Genomic DNA, 21,300 nt, shown 5'->3' on the forward strand with positions numbered 1-21,300 from the left:
AGCACAAGACCTGTTGATCTCCTGCTTGTGGAACAACCCATCTCTCCCCCTCTTTTGGTCCTGACAGCAGCTACAACGCCTTCAGAGCACCTTCACTTCAGAATTCTCCACTTACTGCTTTTGTTTCTGCCCATTTGATGGGAGCCCCGTTGCATTTTTGTGCCTTAACTCTCTGCTCATAACTGTCATGCTATCTCCTAACATATGGAAACAATTCATTTTCTTTGTCATCGTTTGGATCCGAAACTAGGGTACTCTGAAATGTAACTATACATGAATTTCCCTGAACTAATTACATAATATTTATCCTATTTTCTTTAAAGTAATACTCGCTAGCTAAGAAATTAAGAACTGCATTGCTTATAATAAACTCTGCATGCTACATTGTAATCTAAACTGTACAGTTATATATGGTGAAGAACTAAAAGGTTTGAGTTATTCCCCTTGGCAAACATTTTTTTAAGGATTGCTTAAATAAGCAGTACAGAAACCAGATGTCATTTGGTAAGAGTATCTGAATGACCAAAAATTTGCTGTCTGGGTATTTTTTTTTTTGCTTTATAAAAACATGAGAAATTCTTTGGATTTATATCATATTTAGCAGCTGTGAAACAGTGCAAACATCTGTTTGTACCTATGGGGAGCTGACCTACGGGGTCCTCATCTCTTAATCACCAAGCAACAAGCTAGTCTCATATACATAGTTTATTGTTTTCTTTTCAGCTGCCTCCTGCACTTCAAAGTTTTTATACTCTCATGTTCTATTATCACGGCACGAGGGACAGTCCATTCATTATAAGCCCAGATCAGTGCAACAACTGATCGAAATTGCCATAAAGCACCGTGGACGCCGAAGTGTCCTCAAACACGGCTCTGAGCAACTTCCCAGTATGTCATAACAAATTGCTGCTTCTCTTGTTTTCCCAACATTATTGGTTGTTGGTTTGTTGGTGGTGTGGGTTTTTTCTTCAACTTAAAGACTGGAAGAACAGAAGATAAAAAGGAACAGAAGTCTCTTTTTATACTGTGGGAAGAGGAGTTGACAAGACAGCTCCATGAGGTCCTATGCTCCCTACTTTCTAGGTTTCTGCAATTGTCAGATATTATAGGAAGTGGCTGGTGTCTTCTACATCTGTACAGCATCCCAATGACTGGAAACGAAGGAAAATAAAGTAATTTTAATGGGCATCCCCTTCCAAAGAGATTCTCCTGCTGTACCTATGCATAACACGCAGTCCAAGTAAGATCCCATCCTCCATCATGACTTCTAAAGTAACGCAAGGGATGAAGGAGAAAATAAATTTACTTGAGAAGAGTTTTTCCCTGTTCTTTACCACATTACTTACACATACACACCCCCCATCCTTAGTGATTTAGCCAGGAGCAAAATTTTTCAGCCTCTGTGATAATCTCTCCCCTTTTTCCCTAATGTAATATTGACCTCGGGACCTCGATTTTTATGCAGTGAGACAAAGGTGCAAACAGCATGAAAGAAAAGATTTGTGGGCCTTGGACATGAGAGTGGAATCAGCACTCATAAGAGCTTAAACTATACTCTGAACTAAGTCCGAAAACAAATGGGAAACACTGTATGATTCCATCCCATTACAGTACAAATAAATCATTTCTGGAAATCTAAAACAAATGGCCCAAGCTCAGCTCTATGGATGATCCAAATGCAAAAAAGCTGCTAATTCTAAAAGGCAGATGCAAGTAACCAATTAAGTAAGAATGCAGCAAAACATAAGGAGTGTAACTTTTTTAGCAGGAAGATGTTAAGGCCATAGAAGTAGGTCTTCCAATCACCTTTTTTGGTATTCCTGAACAAACATTCTTTTTTGCTTACGTTAATATGGAATGTATTATGACAACGTTCTTATGGATATCCATGCCTTTTGTCTATCAGTACTTGCAGATACATTCAAAACAGCTGCAAATATTTTTTAAATTATGTAAAAGTCCCAAACACTTTGAAAAGAATATTAATATCCCTTTAAAACAGCAGTGTATTGTATTAAATTAGGGAGAGGAATTTAGAGAACAAAAAAAAATATTGTTAGCATTAACGTTTTCACTGCTTTCAAATGCGGTCCCCATAGATAAGGCTTCGAATCATTTTGGTTAAATTTTAAAGCATTACGGTGTTTGCACATTTAGATGACAAAGCAGATAATCATACATAGAGATCACAAGGAAAGTTTTGTGTTCACAAAGCTCAGCTGTTGTTTTCTATTTCATAATATATATGTTACATATATATATCACCTCTTCTTACAACTCTTGCCTCTTTTCTATCTGCAGATCATCATAGATACGATACCATTCCTAGTGCAGATGGGGAAGTTATTTCTCTTAATGCTGCTTCCTCAGTCTTTGTGCAGCTGTAAAAAAAATAAAAATAAAAATAAAAATAATTACTTTAGAGGGATTTTCAGAAGTGATCTGGCAAGGGAAGGTATCAATTCTTGCAACACGAAGGTTGATAGCAGGCAGGGAAGCTATGAGGTATGAGTGGCTCTGTCTATCCTCTCCACCAGACCCTTGGAAAAAGAAAAAGTACTAATTAGTGCTTTTCCCTGGCACGTGGGAGCAATGTTGTTGTAGCAGGAACACTGACATTACCATAAGATCACTGCAATATCACCCCAGGAAGGTGCTGGAGATCAACAGACTTCCAAGCCCAGGTGTGACTTCTTGCAGGTCCTGTCCAAGAAACACAATGGGAAACTTCTGCAGTCATCTCACCCACGCAGCATTTTGGGGAGCACTTGCTCTGCAAAGGCAGAAGGATTGGCGTCTTGACTCAGAGTCCAGCAGAAAAGAGCAGGGGATGGCGAGGAAGAATCCAGAAGAGCTGAAACACCATGCTCTGAAACGGTTGCACAAAAACATGATGTGCAAAAGCGATTGCAACTTGGAAATGCGTTTTCTGGCTATCCAGTCAACCATTGTTTTCAGTTTTAAGAGCTGCTCAACATGTAACCTGGACATAGCATAAGCTCTTTGAGCAAGTGCTTTCCCACATTTTTTCTGGCTGTTTCTTTTGCCGTGGACTGTGATGCAATTTCTCTGGTCGGGTGTATGCAGCTTCACTGTCACCCTCCTAGCATTGACTGACAACGTGACAAATAACAGGGACGATAGGCAAAAGAGGAAAGAATAAAGCTAATTCCATGTGCTAACTCCACTTCTGGAGACTTGTGGACTGTTATTACTTTTCATTTTTTTGCTAGGATTAAACAGCTAATAAATACAGATTTCATGTCCTATAAATAACTCTGTGTTTGTCAGCTCACTCCAAGAATAATCGATAGTGCATGAGACCTCTCAGTACAATAAAACAAGCTCTGCATTTACTTATCCCAAAGATACTTCTGAATTCTCCACTTCATTTTCTCCCCACCTAAAATACTATTTATCCTCTCCCAAAACCCAACCAGTGACTTAGCTGCAGGCAGCTGGGTGCCTTCGAAACTTTTGGAAACAAGTCCTAGACCTAAATAATTCCTGTATCTGTGAAGGCTCCCTTACCACTTGGTCAAGCAAGATACAAAACTGGTCAGGAACCACCTGCAGTCCTTGGCTGTCTCCTAGTGCTAAGTCCTTGCTAGGACCTCATCTTGGTGGAGCAGCTTTTGGAGATAACTGTCTTGGTGCTGCCAGTCGCTCCAGACGTGGGCATTACTTCTCTGCCAAGTCCATGGAGTTAGACATATTGGAGGTGTGAAACCAGTATCACACTGCTGGGAGCTGCAAAATGCAGGACCCAGTGTCCCTACAAAGGCTAAAGCATCAACCCTCATTGGGAGTCAGTTCATATTAGAATCATCCATGCTAAAAACAAAGGAGCTTTCCAGTTTACCCATGTTGCAGTATTAGACTCGAAAATTAGCCTATGGTATATCTGAAATGCGAAAAATGTTAACTTGGACCAAATTGTCGTCAAATTATCAGATAGTTCTTTGGTGGTCACAGTGACCGAACGTCAACGTGCATGAGCATTGCTCCATGAAAGGTTGCTGAGTGGGGGGTTGTTATTGCCCAGCATCTTGCCCTGAGAGCACAGAGCCTCTTGGTTACCAGTCACAGAATCACAGAATAGTTTGGGTTGGAAGGGAACTTCCCAACTCATCCAGTGCCACCCCTGCCATGAGCAGGGACATCTTCACCAGCTCAGGTTGCTCAGAGCCCCGTCCAGCCTGGCCTGGGATGTCTCCAGGGATGGTTCAGCCACCACCTCTCTGGCCAACCTGGGCCAGGCTCTCACCACCCTCAGGGCCAACAATTTCTTCTTCATGTCTAACCAGAGTCTCTCCTCTTCTAGTTTAAAACCATCACCCCTTGTCCTGTTGCAACAGGCCCTTCTAAAAAGTCTACGTTCTGCCTTCTCCACCCCTTTCCATTGCAGAGGGAAAGCTCACCCTGCCCCATGCTTCCCCCTCCAAAGCTATTGAAGAGCAGCAGAAAGCTCAGCATGGGAGGCACCCAACTCCTTCCCAAATTCCCCCAGGTTTTAGCAGAGGCTTTGCTGTCCCTCAGCTCGGTGCACAGCTCCCATGCTCACCATGCAATGCCAAGCTCCTCTCCCTCCCATTGCAACCAGTTTTCAGGATCTCAAACCCCACAAGAAGCAGCACAGAGGAAACCACCACCTGCACCCAACACCAGAGCAAGGAGAAGGTCTCACAGGAGGAGCTGAAATTTGCTGTGTCTGCATATGGAAACAGCCCCGCTATCTGCACATGTGGTTACCTGGCAAATCCAACGGACAATTTTTGGATTATAATTCCATTACGCTCTCAGATACCAATTCTTGCGACCTGTCCCTGCCAAGAAAACTCCAAGAGAAAGAAAATCTCTTGAAATCTCTGCTCACAATCCTCCAGCTCAGAGCTTGGCAGCTTCCTTCCAAAATTAAGTGATTAAAGCAGTGCTAATGAGACATTCATCACCTGCACCTTTTTCCTTAGGATAAATATGCAGGGATCTGCATTGCAGGTGCATGCAAAATTGCTTAAATAAATATCTTTGAAGCACAGGGGAAAAAAAAAAAATAAAGGACTCAGTGACAAAAAGTTCTCAAAATACTTGAAAATATAACTGAATAAATAACTCCCTTTTTTGGACGGAAATTTGCAGACCTTAGCAGATGTGTCCAAGCTAAAGGAAATATCCAGGGAGCTGGATCTCCTTTCTGATGAGAAATAATGAAGAGCACTGCACTGGCAAGGAGACAGGCTGGAGGAACCTACCGGTCTTTTCCAGCTCCGACTTCCGTGATAGCTTGGAGTTATCCTTAGGCATTGGCTTGATCCATCAATGAGGTTATTTATTATGAACCCGGGCCCCAGGGCTGCCAAGCCTACCTCCATATTGAACGGGAAGCATTCAAACATTCACCGAGTGAATAAGATTATTGGGGACTTAGAGTCAAGCACGTGCCTGTGTCTTTGCAGGAGTGGAAAGACTTTAAAGACAACTGTATATAAGCAGGGGGTAAAAATCCTCTTAGGAAGAGGTGTCTTTGGAAAAATATGGGGGTCATTTTTTTAAACTTTTTTTCTAACGTTTTAAAAATGCCACCATGGAGGTGTCAGCTTAAATTATTAGGGAAAATACTAAGGCAAATAAAGAAATCACATTCCACAGACCTGCATGGAGGTGTAAAGGGGATATTTTCAGTGTTTTGGTGGTTTTTTTAGGCCATGCTATAACAGTACCTGCCATTGTATTTGCAGGGCAGGGTGTAAAATCTGCTTACAGGATTTCTAGCTGCACTGCTATACTTGCAATCCTTTCTGTTGCAGGGCTCTGCTCCTCTGAAGGTGAGGTCCATGGCAAAACCCTTTCCCTCAATGACAGTGGAAGTAGGAGCAGACCCTGAGTTTGTAAATATTAACTTATTTCAAAAGTCAGATTATTTACTCTCCGCTCTTATAACCACCCAGGCCAGATGGACGGGGTCCAAGTTTGTTAACAATAGCTCTTGGCGAGGACCAGCCGTAGCAAAGGTTAAATCCTGTTTTCCTTACTCAAGCGTGGAGCCCCATTGATTCAAGCAGCACCAATGACTTTGGGAGGATGATGGGCTTTGATGCCGGGACCTGTCCCCAGTTTTGTAGGATGCAGGGAGTGAAGGTGGCCCCGATGTGGATCTCAGGAGATGTGTCTTCATGTGCACATCGATGCATAATGCAACAGAGATGATAAACGACAATATCTTTTCTAATATCCTCTCTAATATCCTCTTCATTGTCAAGACAATGCAAGTCAATTTGCTTGTCATGCACTGAAAAACTGAAAAAGTGTCTATTATCTTGTATGGGACCTCTCAGCATGACATCCCCTATTGGTCTCAGCCCCAGTGGCCACATGCATCTCTGCAGGCCAGGGATGGCCAAGAGCATCCCCACACACAAATGCACAAGGGCCCTGTCACAAGTTTGAGCATGAATAAAACATATATACGTGTTTCATTTTATATATTGAATCAATATATATATAAAAATGTAAAAAATATATTATTAATGTATACACACCCAAGAAATTTTGTTCTGTGCTGTTGCATTGTTCCACATCACCTCCCTGCTCCATGCTGCCTCCATTCCATTATACAGCTGTTGCATAGCCCTATGAAGACAAAAAACAAAAAAAAAAAAAAAAGAAAGAAAGTTTTTTAGAGAACTGTAAAGCTCTGCGAGGGGTGGAGGCCACTGTCTCCAAGGAATGAGACACCTCGTTTTGCAAGGTCTGGTCTTCCCTCTTTGTTAATCAATCACGCAATAGCAAGCAGAGAACAGCTGCCGTTTGACCACAAATCTCCAAATTCACACCAAGAACCAAGCAATGGGTGTCAAGGAGATGGTGGACCATCCCAAAACACCCATGGAGTGGAAAGAGGAGTTGCCTGCACCAGAAGAAGAGTCTTGTCTCCACACAGCATGGTAGGAACAGCAGTGGAACCGAGTCACCCTGCAGGCCTTCCTCAGTCTGTGCATCATCCTCCTCTTTATCATAGAATCACAGTATTATAGAATAATTTGGGTTGCAAAAGACCTTCCCAGCTCACCCAGTGCCACCCCTGCCACGAGTAGGGACATCTTCACCAGCTCAGGTTGCTCAGAGCCCCGTCCAGCCTGGCCTGGGATGTCTCCAGGGATGGTTCATCCAACACCTCTCTGGCCAACCTGGGCCCGGCTCTCACCACCCTCAATGAAAAAAAATTTCTTCCTCATGTCTGGTCTGAATCTCCCTCCTTTAGTTTAAAACCATCACTCCCTGCCCTATCACAACAGGCCCTGCTGAAAAGTCTGTCCCCATCTTTATTATCGGCCCTTTTTAAGTACAGAGAGGCCACAATAAGGTCTACCCAGAGCCTTCTCCAGGCTGAACACCCCAGCTCTCTCAGCCTGTCCTCCCAGCAGAGCTGTTCCTTCCCTCTTCCAGTCCTCTTACTCCCCGCCTGTGCAACTGCAACAAAACATGCTGATCCGTCGCTTTGCCCGGCATGACCCGCACAGATGGTTTGCAAAGGAAGCCCTCGCAGAGGAAAGCCAAGCAGCCAACAGTGCGGTTTAGCAGGGAGCACTCGGGTCCAGAGACATTCCTCCCTTGATTAGGAAGGTTGAGCTGGAGCCAGGGGTGGGTCAGCGATCTCCTTCCTCCGGCTGCAGCCATTCTCGCCACGGCTTGAATCACACCTCTCGGAGACACCCTCGGGTTGGGCACGGGAAGTTCACGGCTGCAAACACGCCGGTGAGGAAGGGGGAAGAGCGTGAGGACGCAGGGGAAGTTCACGGGGGTTCAGCCAGAGCTGGGTCCGGAAGAACAGAGGTCTGATAAAAAGGAGAAAGGAATTGCAATCGATGTGACGCGCAGGGACTCCTCATCTCTTCTCCAGACAGTGCAAGGTGCTGGGCACATCGAGAATGAAGAGACACGCTCACAGCTTGCAGTGACTTGCAAAAAGAAAAGGCACAGACCTGCTACTATGCCTCACCTTGACGAAAAGCAAAGTTTCCAGATCTGAGCATGGTATTTCTCATCTCTTCTGTTACCTCGTTGTAAACCTCCCCGCTGAACTTGGACAGGTTTGCTGCGATGCACACACTGCACGCTCTGCAATACAGGAAAGACTAAACAAATCTCTTCAGGCAGCTGGGGTCAAGCCATATCATTTTTATCACTGAAGCCATGAAGGAGAAGATTGCGCTTCCTAGCAAGGAGAAAAACCAAGGCAGCAGAATGAAAAATAAAAAACAACAAGGGAAGCATTACTCAAATAATCTCCACAGCAAGAGGAGGGATCGGAGTCCAGAGAACAAAGAGATCGTATGACCAGATGGGACAGATCAAGCTGACCACAAAGCCTCTGTCCAACATTTTTTGACAACTGCCAGAGCCATATGTTCTTGAGGATTGTGGAATAACTGGGAAGAGCGTGTGGACTCAGAAAGCCTGACCGCCCTCGGAGCTGCGTAGCTGCAGGGTGTGAGCCAGGGCACCTAGGGTGTGCTACCCAGATTCCAGCCCCACGCCCTGCAGAGGGAAAGAAGCTGGTAGATCATTTAGCTCACCTCCTTTCCAGGCTCCAACCAGCCCTTCTCCTGCTTTTCCCGATGTTTGGTCCATCACTAATGGGCCATATTCTGGGGGGAATTCTTGGGTCATTTATTTTGCATCACGTCTGCTAGGAGAGGTAGCAGGACTATGGGTAATTAGGAAAGCAGACAGATAGCACCACACAAAGCCAAGGACAGAGGAGCCACGTAGGTGTGCACGAAGGGTGAGAGCGACTCTTTCTGCCAGCTGCCCCGTGAACTTGAACGTTCATGAAGGGCAAAAGCGGCACATCCCAAATGGCCCGTCATGCCCTTTGTGCAACGCCCCTGCAAAAAACACACTTTCCTCATTTATTTTGTCAGCTGCTTTTTTGATTATTTAGCGCATTCCGTGGAGTGCGAGGAAATATGACGGATGACGTTCTGCGAAAGTGAAGATGACAGTTTTCAGGAGTGACGAGTAGTGGTGGGTACCCCACTAGAGATGTACAGGGATGCTCAGTCCTGTCCTGCAAATGTGCAATTTGTCACTCACTAGTGGGTAGTCCCTTTGTGGTGTCTACTACAAGCAGCAAATTCAAGACCCTCCTGAGCAGGACGCAGGACCAACAAACTACAATTGCATATAGTAGTTTTGGCCACTTAAAAATGGATTACAGAGAATTTAGCCCAATAATATTATTTCATTTTGACTCTGCCCTGAGTGCTTTGAACAAGGGAGCATTTCACATTTCACACTGTGAGTTTCCAAACTGGTCCTGGGCTTGAATAGAGCCTTGGAGTCCTCCTGCAACAAGAATAACACGTGTTTCTAAAAGCCTTCCCAAATAGGCTTGCGTTCTCCTGCACACATAAGTGGAGCGTGTGATGCAAAAACTCTGTTTTCCTGAAGGAGACAAGCTAAAAAACAGTTGAACATCACTGCTCTTGTTTTACCAACTTAACCAGACACAAAAGGGTCACTCAGGGAAGCCAGGGCCAAAGCAAGGCTTATAAAGCACTTTCCTTTCGCAACAGAGAGCAGCAAACCAATGACACAAGTGTCACCTTCTCCAAGGCCAAAACACGGTGCTGATGACAGTGAGGATCACGGTCTCATTGTCCCCATGTCTCTTTCCCCATGAAAAACTATTGCAATCCCCAAAGAGAAGTTCTGCAACAGGGTGAGCATTGCTCATATCATCATTGCCTGGGCAGGACACACATCGCAGCAGGACCTCTTCATCTAGAGGACCACCATGCTCATGGAAATAAGATGTCCACCAGATCTCCACCAGCACCACAATGGTCCAGTTCCTGTCCATATTTGATGGCTGAAAACCACTTGCACATTTTTAACCTTCCTTCCCATCCACCAAGCTGCTCACAGGTGATCCCCTTCCTTTGGTGAAATGATGCAGGTTAACAAAATAGTAATTGGGGGTGGGAAGAGATTTTTACAGGGTTGGATCACCCCAGGGATGTGGTTGACAACCCAGAGCACAGATGGTTTCATCACCCAGCGAGGGTCACAGCGGACATCGCATCCCACCTTCCATCCCACCCAGGTGCTCCTCACCCGCGGGTGCAGCCACCGTTGGGGACCGTCCCTCGGCGCCTGGGACCGATCCTGGCACAACACTCAGTTCCTGGGGCGTCAGTCCTGTGGGAGGGAAGATGATGTGTCACAGCTGAAGAGGTGTCTCCTGCCTATATGGTAAGAAGAAACCTTATAAATAGTCGTTTTTTCACAGTAAGTTTTCCAGGATTCTTATTTTTTAAGACCTTTTTTATTCCTCTATTTTTTTCTATTTGTTACTTACAGTATTTGCCTTTCACCTGTCACAAGGCAACTGTGGCCTTAGGAGAGACAGAGTGAACCATGTGGCTTTTTTTTGGTACTGATTTTATCTACACCATGCGGTTCCTTCACTCTGGTAGGGGAAAAGTTGTCTGAGGCTGGAAAACACCAGCACTTTCCTGCAGCAGCCTTTTTGAAAGTAGCAGTAACTCAATGAAGTGGTTAGGGGTTTACAAGGGCTTGGAAAAAATTACCTCCTTTTAGTAAGTGTTAATTATATGACTAATTAAATAGAGAGGAGGTTGAAACACTCTCCTAGTCATAACCTGTGTGCTCCCAGCCCAGTCTTTGCGTGACAGAGAAAACAGGGAATGAATCCTGTTTGGCCTTCATGGCAGGAAGTGGCTACTAAACCAGCTCTAACTTCTAATTTATTTATCTGGGAAGCCGTAAGGAACTGTTTTAAAATTGACCAATGTTTCTGCTACTTAAAAAAAAAAAGCCACCAGTCATTCAGTAAAAACACATTTGGAAACGCCCAAGTTTTAAGAAAGAGATATAAAAGGCCACTTTGTTGATGTTTTTCGGCAATGGTATGTTGGCTTCTTTTTTTCTAAATGACGGCAAAGAAAAAAAACATGTGAAGTCTCTTATCTTCATGCAAAGTGGTTGCAGCTATCGTAAAGCACACACATTGTGTCATTTCAAAACACAAACAGGCTCACGGTCAAACATTCTCCAGATTACCTCCTCCCCCCTTTATTTTTTTTCCCCTTTATAATTTTGTGGACATTAATAAAGTTTAGGATATTCAAGTGAGGTGCTTTGTTCCTCTGATCAGGTCTTAATCGCATCCTTCTGGAGAAGCACAAAGAAGCCACAGGGCCAAGACTGAGCTTCGACACCCGCAGAGTCCTCTCTGATGCTCAGTGCTGTGACACCAACCTGTCACTGGTCTCATGGACGTCTCCCAGGGCAAAAATGGTGCCCAAAAGTGATGGGAAAGAGGGCAGTGATACAGAAATGTGGGGTCAACAGCAAGATGTTTTGTCCAGAGCCTCAGCTTGACTATGAGCAGCTTATTTCATCTCCGAATGCCTTGGGTCAGTAAAATAAGCTAACAAGGGGATCTTATTGATGCTGATAAATGTCTCAATGGTGGGTGTCAGAGGATGGATCAGACTGTTTTCAGAGGTGCCCAACAACAGGGTGAGGGGCAACGGGCACAGACTGAAACACAGGAGGCTCCATGTGAACATGAGCAGAAACTTCTTTGCTGGGAGGTGCCAGAGCCTGGCCCAGGCTGCCCAGAGCGGGTGTGGAGTCTCCTTCTCTGAGACATTCAAACCCGCCTGGACCCACCTGTGTGATCTGCTCTGGGACCCTGCGTGAGCAGGGGGGTTGGCCTGGCCAATCTGCAGAGGTGCCTTCCAACCCCAACTGTTCTGTGAAGTCTCCTTCCATGGGAGATTTATTTTCCATCCAACATGGCTACATCCCAAATCCTTCAGGCCAGACTTTCAGAGTGAAAAAAGTTTTTGCACGGTAGTGGGATGATCAGAGCCCTCTGGGCTGCCGCGGAGTAGCTGGTGTGAAGGAGATGTGCTTTCATCCACTGCCTTCTCCCTCCCCGCTGCCAAAATCCACGCTCGCACACCTGGACTGCTTCCACCCACCTGTGCAGGACCTGCCATTCGAGGGCAAGGCGTAAAACCCCGAGCCAACTCCAGCTAGAGAGCACTCGCCAACCCCAACACTGGGGAATCCCAGCCAAAAAAATAAGCTCTAAATAGAACAAAATCATGAGGGGTGGAAAGTGAACAGTGACTGTTAAGGTGTGCTGCACCTGAGCAGGTTACTTGGGATAGGTGGCGGCACAGCTGAAGGCTGCCTTGATCCATTGCATATGCTGCAAATCAAGAATAAAGCACTGCCAGCACAGCCAAAAGGATATTTTGGCACAGCTGGAAGGATGTTTTGGCAAAGCTCAGCACTTCTGATATCGCTGGGGCCATTGGACACCTGCTGTCCACCTGAGCAAAAGGAGGGGTGCCCCATTTCCCTGGAGCATCCATCACCCCTTCAGCACATTTCAAAGATATTATGCTCCCCCAGAGTCCTCCTCTGTCCCAAACTCCTTCCCAGTGCTTCCAGAGACCTGTTTGACTCAGAGGTTTCTGTGATCTCTGCTGGTTTTCCTTCCCACATCCTGCCCCATTGCAGGATGACTCAAATAGTGATGTCTGAGTCACATTTGAAGATGGTCAACCCAAGGGATCACACCACAACAGCCCTAAGCTACAGGTGAATTTCCCAGCCCTCTCTCATGGAGATTTCCGCCTCCTCCTCTTTCCCTTTCCTTTTTGTTGCTTTTTAAGGCTGGGTGGTTGCAGGTAACTGAGAAGAGGCCATGGTGCAGGGACGTGACAGTGGCTATTACAGGAGGGGCAGTGCTGGCGGGGAAAGCAGCGGTGCCATCAGACAGGCCCTGGCACGCTCCCCGGGCAAATGCAGATCATTTTTATTTGGCTGAGTGAAGCACCCATAAGATGCTCCATCCTGTGAGGAGGCAAGCGAGAGCCTTCCCCTCCGGCACAGCCACCCCTGCAGCTTTTTCACTCCATGTTGACTCTTCAGCCTCCATCATTTCCGAACAATTCAGTTAATGATGTTTCCAAATAAGCAATTAACCATGGAACAAGCAAAAGCCTTGACAGAGACATGCAAGAGGTATAAGATTTGTGAAAATGAGGAACTGAAGGAACAGAGGTGTTTGAATATGTCCCAAATGGTGATGTCTGGCCAGAATGCACCACCAGCCAACCCACCAGTATGTTCATGCCCAGCTGGCCAGCACCTCTACAGTTTCAAGGCCCTAGTGGAGCAACGCCACAGCAGAAGCAGCCTGGGGTTGTTGCAATCTTGGGCACTGAGGGCCCAAATCTGTCAGCAAGCAGGATTTACTTTTCCAGTCACTTTGAAACACATCAGTCCCCTCCATCCTCAGGGCTGCACTTTGCTTCGATAGCCGTGGTGAGCTTGGAGGAGTGTTCCCACCATGGGGACATCTTACAGAGTTGAAGAGAAGCTACCAAAACACAATTTACTCAGGGAGAGGTTTCCTCTTCCTGTAGCAATGAGAACTTAGGGGAGCTGAACCCCTCAGGTCTCTGCCCACCAGCAGACAGTTTGGGATGCAGCCAGACCTCATCAGCAGGAACAGGGAGGGATGTCCCAGAGACTGGGGAGCAGGTGTCATCACCCACCAGTTCACACATACCTGCTCCAAATTCATAGTGGTGGGAAGGTAGGACATGGAACACCCAGGAGACACATGCTGAAGCCATCACTTTGCAAAAGCCCTACCTCTTCTCTCCAGCCCTTCCAACATGTGACATGATAGCTAACCTGCCATGAACCCCACGAGCAGTTCACATGGGGTCAACCACCCCGGCAAGATAGCCTGGGGGTGAAGGAGGTAAATTAACAATAGAGACTTGAATATTTAAAAATATAAAAGGTTAAAAGCAACACACATCGTAAAAACAAGGGCTTAAACTTCAAAACAGCCTGAATGCGCTATTTCAGGGAAATCTCTGAAAGCATTTATGACCTCTAGCGCTGTGAAAACGATGGATTTAATGAGCTTGTGCAACGAATGTGCTGAAAACGGCCTTTGCCGGAGCGAGACGGCCGTGAGTCACTCGCTCCGAGCGGGCACCAGCCCGCGGCCACCGGCGAACAAACACCCCAAGCACAACACAAACACTGATAACACTTGTGCCCGGCAACAACCGACGGACCTTTCAGCAGCTATAACTAATCTATTTCCACTGCTATGCCGCATTACTTCAGAGACAAAGTGGGACTTTTTTTTTTCCTTGCTAATTAACATTTGTTCGCGCACAAAATGCAGAAGCCGGTGCCAACCGGACATACCTAGATAGAGCCTAATATTAGATTTCACAAAAGCATTCATCCTGTCTAAACAAACATCCTCCATACAATATTAACCTTAAAATCTTTGCCCAAACAGATGTTCGTGCTGCGGGCACGGCTCGGCATCGTTTCCCAGGACGAAGTGAACCCTCCACATCCATGACCGTCTCCACACTCCAATTAGCCCAAGCATCAACAGGAAAACACGCTGTTATTTTAGGAAGCTTCGCATAAAACTTGGTTTCAAATTTAAAACCGTATCAGTCATTATTTGTCTCTAGCAGAGGCTTCGTATAAGGTTTCTTCCTCCAGCTTTATTGCAGTGCAACGTTACTCACTTTTTGTTGCAGTCAGAGACAAAGTCTTGCTTTTAACAGCTGAGAAAATTTGCTGGCAAGTGATATACGATGTTGATTAACCAATAATATGGTTCAGGTCTGGTCAAACAGGCAAGCGGCTGAAATGGGAAAGCAAGTTTTTTAACAATTTGTTATACACAGTAGCAAGAAAAACAGGAAGTAGGTGTTTATTAGCAGTTTCCAAATATACCAGCCAAAATAAAACTCCCCATGCAGTCTGAGGTATTCAAAATACAGCAACAACCAGAATTCCTCAGATTATAAGAGGGTAATTAATCACAAACAGTGTTCACAGACCAGTGATTTGGAAACTTCCTTTTTATTGAAGATCTGGATCAAGAGCAAACTTCAAAGCAAAACTAATTGATCTGAGATTCATTGCGTCTGGCTGATAAAGCAAAAAAATAAAATATCATTCTGATGAAGCCAGGTCTACGGTTTACATTCATTATGCCTTGACAGCCCATAAAGCACATTAAAAAGCCATTTTTCAACGAATGCTATAGCACTGACCTATTTCAACATAAAAGCTATTCATACACAGGAGACTGTTGCTTCCTCATAATCAGTGTATTGCACCCAAAAGCCAGCCGTGTTATTCCAGGCTTGTTTCTCAGGAATGTGAGCATATCTTGGAGGCTGATTCATAAAAGGAAGAGAGCAGCCCACTTCTGGGCCAGGCTCACATGCTTTATTCAGAAGCAACATTTCCGAATTTTGTTTGGATTCAGCCAACCTCTTAACTCTGCTGGGGCCAGGCAAGTGACTTGCAATGAGCAGCTCAGTCACTAAATGAACTCTTTTCTTCTCCTTCTTATTTTTCTGAAACTACCTGAAAATAGTGGGTTTTAGCAATTCTTTTTCATAGAGGTTTTATGCACATCCCAGCCAGGGCACTGCCATTCACCGGCAGCCAGAGTTCATTTCAAGATCTGCAATTTAACCGATGTAATTTGTCACCTCGGTCATCTAGCCTTCACTGGAGTCATCTAGCCTCGGTCATCTTGTCCTCCACTGGAGGATTTAATGTGCCACAATGATATGTGCATGAAAACACAACTCACAGCCCCACTCTGAATCCATAAGCCCTTCACTTCCAGATATTCTCCCCACACCTCTTATCCCAGCATGTCCCATGGATGCTCCTTGGTGCCAGGTGGGATCTTCTGTCTGGTCTCCACACAGGATCCTGTTATTTGGTATCAGAGCTGATCCCAGGAGTGGCTGAGGCATGGCCCATGGGGCAAGGAAAGCAGCCGGCTTTTAGAAGGGTTAATTTTTGTGGCAGACTGGAGTGGTATGGATAGATAGTTTGGAAGAATTGGAGAATCATTTTCTTTATTGACTCTTTCGAATTCCCAGGCTGAACAAAAAAAAGAAAAGGCCACTTGCACTAAGCAGAGCTTTTCAATCTGCGCCTCTGCTTTGGTTTTTTGGGTAGCCTGAGAAGTCATTGGCAAAAAGGCACTGAAGTGATACCCCCTTCAGATCAAGACCCTAGAGGGTTTTTTTTTCATCATGAGAGGTGTAAATGGCCAGTTCCTCGGAGGAAAAACTCTCATTTCAGCTGGCCCTGTGCAGGAGGTGAGCCCTGGCTTTCCCTTCCAGGAGAGCTCTCAGGGGGCGAATTTGGGGAGAAGGTCTCCATCCTGCTATGAAGGCAGAAGTCCCAGCTGGACCAAAGGATGGGAAGCGCTTGGATCACACACCAAACCCTTCCAAAGCCAAGACTTCCCACTTCAGACCCTGTCAAAACACAGACGGTGCGGACGCATCCAATTTATCCTCAATAGGTTTTGCAGACTCATTTTGCTGTGCTGCTTTCCTGGAATCAAAGGCAGAACTCTCTTAGCTGCCAGATCACGAAACCTCTGATATAAGTTTGAGCCTAAATGCAGGCTGTGATTATTTGACTTTTATTTTTGCCTATTGTCCGCTGATGTCTTCACCTGTGTCATCCCCTCTCAGCCAGGCAGCCCATTGCTGCGAACAGGAAAGATCATCGTGAACAAAACCTTTTACAAGGGATTAAATTTCATCTAAAAGCATGTAATTCTACATAGCCAGAAGCAGTTTCTAATCTTTATATATAGGAACTTACAAGGCAAGGAATTCAAAGCCACCGGATTAAATGAAAAATGTGAATGAAAAGCTACATGCTGATACTCAGCTGACCTAGGCAAGTTACTGTACATTTTTCAAAGTTTTAAATTACCACTAATGGAAAACGTGGGGAGTAAGCCTGATGTGTCTCTCTACATCATTACTTTTAAGAAAGAAGTCCAAAACAATGAATGAATATTTGCAGAGAAGCCCCTGATGCTTTCCAACACGGTTGGCCTCACTTTGCTCCTACTGTATAGATTAGCAGGTATCATCAGATCAGATTAAGACCAGCTGTTCGTTTCTAGTAAAGGAATTTCCCCAAAAGGTAAAATATAATTCAAGCTCTGCAACCTAGATACTTTGGAAGAATAAAACCTCTGCTCGTGACTGTAAAAAGCAGAGAAAAAGACATTATAAAGCACTTAAGAGTTTTGTTTTCAGTTATTTTGTATTAAAGGATAGGTAAGTTCAAATTGTTCGGACTCTTTAAAAAACATAAAAAGGATTGTTAATAAAATTAGAAACAGATATACAACAACCCAGTTCCCACAGGTGCGTTTTCTTACTGTGGAAACACCCGTGTGAATTCCCAGTTTCCCATCACGTCAGGAGAGACAATAAATTCTGAAGTTACCCCGTTTGCCTTCGGACTTTGCCGCAGAAGAAGTAACCTCTTGTCTGTTTAGGCTGTCTGAGTATCCCAATGTCCCTCTGTGTGTCTCACACCAAAGCGAAGGTTTGTGCTGCCCGCCGGGGCTCACCGCGAGATCAAAGCTTCTGGCCACTCACAATAAAACAAGAGGGTAAAGCCCAAAGAATCAAAGAAACAAAGGAAAGGTTTAAGAGATAAGGATCAGCCCCAGATATGATATTTCATCCAGATCAGATCCGGTGCAGAAGTTCAATTCAAAGTTCATAAGACAAAAATACAAAGAGATCAGCTTTAAGGCTTTGTTGCTCTATATCTGCCCATGTTCTCAGCGATATTCCCGTCTTCCAGGCAACAAAGATTTCACCTGTATTATGCAAAACCATATAACTTCTCTCATCTTCTCCTCCAGGCTATGCATCCACTCAAATATGTATTTCAGGCATTTCTAACATCCTCACCCAGCCCTAAACCAAATGCCTCCAGATGCACCTTGCGAACAAGGCGTGAAGCCATGCAATAACCAGTAAAACCAGAGACCCGCTCCCTTCCTCGGAGCAAGGCACTTCTCCGCTCGCTGAAGCTCATTATGAACATGGAGTAAGGACAAAAACCAAGCTAACGTGCTGAAATGTCTGTAGTTTAATCCTTTAAAGACCAGGAAAATAAAGAAAAAGTCTTGCACCTCTAGATTTCTCAGAGGTGCCACAGGTGGCACATACTATGTTAGTATTTACAGGTATAGTTGTCTTGGCTTACTACGGAGTACTTGGGAATTCTTTGGTTGAAAGAGTCTGTTTATTAAGAATTTGGGGATGGGAGGGTGATGGCTGGGGAGGTCTGTGGGTGCTTGGAGGTAAAGGAGACAACTGGGAACTGAAATGCCATTGCTCTCTGGCGAGGTGCACACTTGGCTCTGCCACCCCTGGGAACAGCTGATCTAAATGACACAAAAGTATTGTCACTGATTGTGAGTGAGATTACACAGGCTGCAAAGGGCCGTGCTTCAAAACATCCTACAGCCCTTTCTCAGACTTATAAAAGTACATCACACACAGCCTATTCCTCACAGTGCTACAGACACAGCATTTTTCAGCTTGGCTTTTGCTTCATCCAGGTCCTGACACAGTGGCAGAGTCACCAAACCGCAGCCAGAACTCCCCTACGTCCCATGGACAGATGGACACTTCAGGGGTGCAATTCCTAAAATACCTACAAGCCCTCATTTTCACCTCGTTGCAAACCCCCCATGGAGAAGCACTGACTAACGTTGTGAAGTATGAAACCAAATCAGCAGTCAGACACAGCAGGCGAAGACACAGAAGAATCAGGGTGGATGTCATTGCCTCTGTTCACTCACAGGTAGAAATGCACAAAGCTGCAGGGAGGAAAAGTTGGAAAAGAGGTTTTAGAAAAGTGTAAAAGGAAAGATAATCAGAACATACAACTCTTAAGTCTGGTGAGCGCTGTAGGCTTGTGATCAAGCTGGTTAAATATGTGCTGCAGTTAGAGCAAATGGGTCAGGGCACAAAACAGCATCCATTCTCTTACAGGGGTGTTTTTGGCATTAAAATGCTAAAGGACATTGCCAGGCCTTGATGGGGTGGTCAGGTAAATGCATCCACTGACACTGTGATTGCAGCTGAGCTGTGGGACTCATGCAAAGTGGCCTGCAGCCTCACAGCAAAGTCACTCTTATGGCACCAGGGAGAAGACTCATTTCTGAACCAGCTGGGTTCCACAATGTGACACCAGCGTGACTCCGGATTATCCCACAGCATTTCCACCAGGGAGGAATCTGGACGCCAAAATCCAGTCTCTCCCAGAGGAGCCAGGTTGCACTCACAGGGAGAACATGTTGAATGAAGAAAACCACATGGCTGTTCCAACACCGCCTGCTTTGAAAGAAGTGTGTGAATAACCCACGCACAATCACCCAGCACACGAAAGCTCTGGAGAATTAAAGACAAACACTAACCCTATTGCTGTTTATCTGATGCAGCACAAGTACATCAGCTCCAGAGGTTTTATTTTGGCCACAGGGGATGACGGGTCCCTGTCAACACCACATACAAATCGACCTACTGTGGGTTGTGGGTGTTGTTTTTAATTTTGCCTCCAGAGATCATCCACCTTCTGAAGTTTCCTGTTGTCTCAGAAGGTGCTTTCACAACATCCACACCACAGATACATTAGCCGGCAACAGATGAGCATAATTCCAGCCTCATAAATCTTCCGGCAATTACAAGGCCTCATTCAGCCTCCCTGTGAGATGAAACAACCGCTTCATCATGACATCATGAAGGGATTTCAAGCCTGTGAAATGACAACTGTGATGTGCAGGTCAACAGCGCTTCTCCCAAAAAGCCATGCCCAGGGCACTCCAGGGCTTCAGTCCTTGTAGTGACAACATTGTGCTTGAAAGAATTCAATGGGGAGATGCTGGGGTGAGGTGCAGGGGGTTCAGTACCTGGCATTTCTATTTCAGATTTTCTCATCATTTGCTCAGAGCCTGGAGGGAGATCTGTCCAAGTCTGGGGAGAGGTTCTCCCTGAGCTCGGTGGCTTTGGAAGCTCAGCTCAAGCTGTGAGCCTTTCCCAGCAGAAATTGCCCATCACGTTGTTGGTCACATCTGCTGGGTCCTGCTCATGGGTGGCTCTGTGTGCACAGGCGAATTGCAGGAAGGGGAAAGCTGCTGAATCACAGAAACATTTAGGTTGGAAAAGACCCTTAAATATCATCAAGTCCAAAAACGTACATGCAACTTGGGTTTTTCCAAGGAAAGAGGGAGGTGGGGTGATGCAACATGACGCTCCACCCCATGATGCTTCTGGCAGATGAACCGCTGGGAATGGGTGAACACACTTAGGTGTCTGTAATTATGTAAAACACCTCACCATTACAAGACAGAATAAAATATTTCAGGTGAGACCTGGTCCAGAAATAAAAATAACTGGTTCTTCAATCCACCTGTTGTTTTTTAATTCTTACTGTTATTATTATTTACTATAATTAATCAGGTGAATTTTCTCAAGGTAGATCCTACTGCAAGACAAAGGAAAGAGAAAGAAAGAAAGTGCTTGCATTTGCTCATGTCTTAAGTAGTCTTAAAGCTTTGATCTGAAGAAAATGCCAGTGGGAGCAACTGATATATCTGTTTTTACCTGGAGTCTTGTCACGGCAGTATCACGCTTGCGGAGTTTTTTAAAAGGCTTAAAGCATCAGGGGAGGTTGAGCCGAAGCCAGAACTGCAGTTCGTTGGACAACTCCAATATCACGCCACCTGTTTAGATATTGGGTTAAATTTAATTTTTTTTTTTTTTTTTTTAATGTAGAATGAAAAGATTGGGGAAAAACTTTTAAATTAAGCTAAAATTGTTAATTCTGCAGTGAAACAACTCAGGCTTTCTCGAATTTCAGAACACAATGCAATGGGGTTTTTCAACCTTTTTTTTTTTGGCCAAATTCCACCTTTTGCCAGAGAAAATGCCAGTTACAAAAACAGCAAGTCGATCTGTTAAACTATGATTTGGGTCCCACATGAGCGAAGGCGAAACAATATCCTTGTCCACATCCCCATGGAGCTCATGGCAATTACATGTGACTGAAGCAGCATTTGCAGCTACATGGTTTTAGATGCTAAAGGATTTGATCCTTCCCAGCCCCAGCATACCAAACCAGATCCTCTATTCTGTACTTTCTCAAGCAAACTCTAGAATTATAGAATAGTTTGGGTTGAAGGGACCTTCCAAGTCCATCCAGTGCCACCCCTGCCATGAGCAGGGACATCTTCACCAGCTCAGGTTGCTCAGAGCCCCATCCAGCCTGGCCTGGGGTGTCCCCAGGGATGGTTCATCCACCACCTCTCTGGCCAACCTGGGCCAGGCTCTCACCACCCTCAGGGCC

This window comes from Patagioenas fasciata, chromosome 5, assembly GCF_037038585.1.
Source record: "Patagioenas fasciata isolate bPatFas1 chromosome 5, bPatFas1.hap1, whole genome shotgun sequence".
NCBI classification, from domain to species: Eukaryota; Metazoa; Chordata; class Aves; order Columbiformes; family Columbidae; genus Patagioenas; species Patagioenas fasciata.